The sequence below is a fragment of the Maylandia zebra genome, linkage group LG5, assembly GCF_041146795.1.
Source record: "Maylandia zebra isolate NMK-2024a linkage group LG5, Mzebra_GT3a, whole genome shotgun sequence".
Classification (NCBI taxonomy): Eukaryota; Metazoa; Chordata; class Actinopteri; order Cichliformes; family Cichlidae; genus Maylandia; species Maylandia zebra.
The window spans coordinates 19794997-19800229 of record NC_135171.1 but is presented as its reverse complement, the minus strand read 5'-3'; the positions used below and the strand labels follow the sequence as shown (position 1 = coordinate 19800229).

The window sequence follows — 5233 nt, the reverse complement described above, 5'->3', positions numbered from 1 at the left end:
ACGTCTCCCCTCACAGAGCAGCAAAACTGGCTCTAACAAAGAACAGAAAGAGAAGTGGGAGGTCCCGGAGCACAGCTGAGCAAGAGGAGAAGTACATCAGAGTCTAGTCTGAAAAACAGATGCCTCAAAGGTCCTCAACCGGCAGCTTCATTATATGGTACCTACATGCATCAGTCTCAGTGTCGGCAGTATAGCGGGGGACTCCAGAATGCTGTCCTTCTGGGCAGAGTTGACAAGAAAAAGCCATAGATTCCTTTACTCACACTGTAAAAAAAATCCGTAAAAATACAGTACAATCTACTGTATAAACGTGAAGGAATTTTCTGTATTAGTCATTTACAGGTATTTTTCTGTATTTCTCAACTACTGCAATGCATTGTGGGAAAAAGAACCTGAAAAGGAGGGAAAAGTAAGCGCAAGAGCAGCCATTAGGCTTCTTTCAGGCTTCATCTGGATTTTGGATTCTGAAGTTGGAGAAACTGCCTTCAAATTTCTGTGGTAAGTATTAAAACTCATGTTTCGTTTTATTAAAATAATGTTTTTCAAAAGACTCCGTGTTTTTATTTAGAAAGAATTGTTAATTTATTTGTTAACTGGTTTCGGCTGTCTCCAGACAAGTCAGGAATATTTTGCTGACTCATTTTTTAAAATAATTGTTATTTAGGTTTAACATGACTTAAGCTTTATTTTAGTTAATGTTAAAATAATTTTTACTGTGATACCACCAGTTTTGCCCTTCAGTGGCTGAACCAGTTTTCATAAATATTATAGTTAGCTGTCTGTGTCTCTCTGGGTATTACACAGCTGTGACTGCTAACTAGCTAATTAGCGAAAGTCAGCGATGTGGATAACTGGGAAAGTGAGAACTTCATGGTTCTAGAAATTATTCTAGGACTCTAATAAGTACTGTATCAATACCTGTGTTTTACAGTTGGCTCTACTGTACACTTTAAAGGGTTTCAGGCAAAGTTACACTAACCCTAGTTTAAGCCTCAGACCTTCCTGGCTGACGCTAGCAAATGCTAATGTTAGCCTCTGATTTGGGCTGCTAAAGTAAAGACTTTTAGCTAGCTGACCAGCATAGATTATTTCGGTGGTTAACAGACTGTAGTGGTAAAATTATTGAAAGTATAGTTTCACCTCAGCACATTTACAATTACAGTATGTCTATTTTGTAGCACATAGAAATGTTTAGTTAATATTTACAGACAGACACATTTTCCCTGTAACTGTGTTTTTACTCCAACATTTGTTGAAAATGTAATTTATGAAATGCTGAGCAGTATTTCTTGTATGTGGAATATTTTTGTCACCCCACTGTGCTAATGTGATTAAATACTAAAAATTATTACTAAAAAAATTCAATAATAAATCAATAATAACTATTTCTTGATTGAAATAGTAAGTGCAGTGCTGGTGTGCAGGGGCTCTATATGCCTTGTCTATATCAAGCTTTTAGCCAAATATAAGCAGAGATATTTGTATCTTTCTTAAAAATCCAGATCCTTACAGATTATTTGAGAAATGGATCAACAGCTATCACTACTTGAAGCACTTTAAGTCCTGCAGTGGAAAAATATCCCTTATTTCACCTTTGATCACACACTTTGGTTTTCCAGTGCAGAGCAATGGCCAAGAAAAGGAAAGACTTCCCCGAGTGAAAAAAAAAGATGAAGATACAAGCTGGTGATGATCCAGAGCAGCTGGTCTCAGGAAATGAAGAAAAACCCTGATCACCTTCTCTACAAACACAAGGTGAGTTTAATGTTGTGGTTGATTTAGTTTTTCAAGGTATGTATGTTACTTTAATTATAAACTGCTTTTGTTGCAACAGAATGGTGTTATGTGTATGCAACTCTACGTGAATTATAATCCTTTGTAGGGCTGCGTGATATGACCAAAATCTCATATCCCAATATAAGACGTATCTCTCCTGATAACGATATATATCACAAAATAGTGCATTTTCTGTAAATTCTGTGATTCTCGGGCAACTCGACTTATGTGAAATGTTTTCAGTTGGGCGTCGTGTACCTGGAGTCGAGTGTTTTGACCGATGCATGAAACTATACATTTTTAGACATGAGTTTAAATGGCCGCCATTTTCTTTCTGAGTATTTATTACACGGCGTGCTGCAAGGAAAAGCCTGTTCTAACGTTTGAGTCTAAGGATTATTTTGAGCACCTGACGACTCTTTTTTGCTTTTCATTCGTAAACTCTCTCGAAACTCTTTCATGTGATTCTTGTGTAGCTGGTTAAAGAGGTTTGTCGTGTTCGAGTGGTGGTGGGGACCAGTTTGTGGCATAATTTGCATAGTACAGTTTTCTGGGGCGTGTCAGACTTTTCATAACCAAACCATGTCCATGCTACAGAGGTAGCCCCTCATTTAACAATAAGGTCCTCGATTTCTTTTGACTGGTCCTTCTGGTTCTGCCTCATCCTTGCTGGCCATGCTGGTATTCTCTGTGCCTTCGTCTGCGTGGTGACTGTAAGCGCCATTTATAGTTACTTGATGTTTTTATTTGAGGTCATTTGTTTGATGCATATTCTGAAATTTTATGTTTGAGAATAATGTATATCATTTCAGTTTAGTTTGAAAAGTCTCAACAGAAACTTGAGCTTTATTGTGAAAGGTTTATGTGGAAAATAAACAAGCGGACGGCGGAGCCACACGATGGTTTTATCCTCATTGTTGGTAACGAAAGTATGCGTAAAAACAGTCACTTGTCCGTCCATAGTGTGGTTATTTTAAGTATAAGAGAAGGAGAGAACTTTAAGAAATAATATAGCAACTACAGTGACCATCAAAACCATGAAAAAAATATTGCCGTAAACAGTTTATTTTGCAACACCACAAAACAAAGAATAGTGTATAATATGAAACGATAGACATTTTTATATCGTAATCTGATATATATCGTCATATCGCACAGCCCTAATCCTTTTTTTGTTTATGTTGTTTATGCTCTAGGTAAAAAAAAATTATAAAAATACAAACTTTTTAAAAATGACTTGTTGTTTCTCTTTTTTTTCTCAGAATAAATTGCGACTAGTCTCAATGGCTGACACGGAGGAGCAACACAGCGACACGTTAACTCCGACTGCTGCAGTTCCTGTATGAACTGAGCAACTCTGAAAATCCAAGGAAAAGCTGAGTGTATTTTACTTAAAGCTCAGATGGACCTTGATGTACTAACATGCAAGGCTGCATTCAGGACTTTGTCACACTGTTATATGAAGAGCGGTAACAAGACTTTGTAGTAATTTGTCTTACTATTGTCTTATTTGTTGTGATTTAGGGTCTGTGCGCACTAGCAGAGGTTTTTGTTTGTAACTGTAACCTCGTTTTCAGAGCCTTGTCTAACATTTAATGGTCATGAAATATGTCAGACTTTTTCCTCTACTTAACCAGCTTAGAGAATTTGAACACCGTGGAGAAAAAGGTGTGCATTAAGGATTTTGAACTATGATGTTTAAGTGTTGTCACTGCTGAGGATTCGTGGACACAGATCCTTATTCACTATGCTGCTGTTTACAGTTTAACTTTTCATCAGAACAAGCACTTCTAATTATACTTTGCTCCTCACTGACAAAACAAGTCCCGTAAATACACTTTTATCTTTAAGTTTGGGACAGTAATCTGTCTTAATTTATTATGTGTTGTAGTTATCATATGGGGAAAAGTCCTGTGGTTATCCATCAGTCCTGTTCGAATAAACCCAAAGTTCAGGAACATCTTCTTTAGATCTGTTCAGTTGTATTCATGTGGCACCACTTAAACAGTCAACAAATTTTGACTCAAGTATGTTATATTGTAAGGTAAAGAGCCCAAAGAGTTAATCTCAGACAAATGTTCACACAAATGTGAATTACATTCACTTCATTAATGAAGTGAATGTAATTCAGTAATCAAAGGTGTTTGGCTATAACTGACTACATGTGTATACTGTATCATAAGTGGACAGAGATGGATGTAAACCACACCTTAACCATTTGGCTGAGGCAAAACTACCACAAGGCAGTGATTCTAACTAAAAGGTACTCTGGATATTATTAAATGTGAACATGTCATTAAATATGACATTTTTTGTTTGTCAGTTGTCCTGTTTGAAGAAAACACTTGGTAGCCACTTGAATGAATGTAAATAAACACATTTACATGAGGGCAACCTGATTTCAAGGAAATAAAAATGCTCAAATTTGAAAGCTTGTGAGTTATTTTGTTCATGTATCAGCTGTTTAGTAGTTTTATGACAAGATGGATGCTGTCATTATATTTAAGTATAGTGTTTGAGTTAAGGAGAATAAAAGAATATTTAACATTAATTGTACCAATGTTGTTGTGTACGAAGCACAAATTAAGTTTTAATTTATGAATTTTTGAGTACATGGTGTACTAGGTTGTAATTGCATAGAAATGTACGTTTAAGGATATAAAGAACTATATTTAATGAGTTACAGTGAAAAGAAGTGCTTGGAAATAGTAATATAAACAGAAATTTCAATTTTTCTATTAACGGAAAATATACTGTGAATAAACGGAATCTTCTGTTTTATAGCTGAAGGAAATGTCCGTAAATAGTACAGAGAGTATACTGTAAATCTACAGAATTTTCCGTTTTATCATTTACAGAAAGGTCCGTCAAACCTCCGTAAAAAAACAGAAAATGTACTGGCAGAAAATTACCAGGACATTTTCTGTTTTTCTACGGAATATTTTTTACAGTGCAGTGTCTTTTCCTTATCCATCTTTATCGTTTCCTTGGCCATTCTCAGATTTTCGACTAGCCAAATTTATATCTTCTAAACCTGCATTAGGGCCACAGTGACACTGACTCTATGTAGAAGTGTTTTCGGGCTTATATGATTATTTACTTTCATTTACAGTGTAATTCTAATATGTTTAACGTTTTTGTTCGATAAAAACAAGTCTTTTTTTTCGAAAAACTAAAACATTTGTAAGCAACCCAACATTTTAGTAGTGTTTATAATGCTACTAAACTCCAAGGTGTAAATTATACTGTTTATTAATAAGGGGACAAAATAAGTCAATAAATAACCCAAATCTGAACGCACACGCACGCACACACACACACACACACACACACACACACACACACACACACACACACACAACTCTAAGCAAAAACACCACAGCTTGGGCAGTAGCCTTAGTGTATTAATAATGAATACTCTGTGAATCATTGCATGAGTAAAAAAATACAAATGGAA

At 35.6% G+C, this 5233-nt stretch overlaps 1 long non-coding RNA gene across 1 annotated transcript; it reads left to right on the top strand.

The window, feature by feature from the left end:
- The first annotated feature begins 338 nt into the window (after nt 1-338).
- On the top strand, nt 339-3564 carry LOC112430607 (uncharacterized). The gene is made up of 3 exons (XR_003022099.2): nt 339-498; nt 1620-1755; nt 3039-3564. It is a non-coding gene; the product is annotated as an uncharacterized LOC112430607 (long non-coding RNA).
- Nucleotides 3565-5233: the final 1669 nt, after the last annotated feature.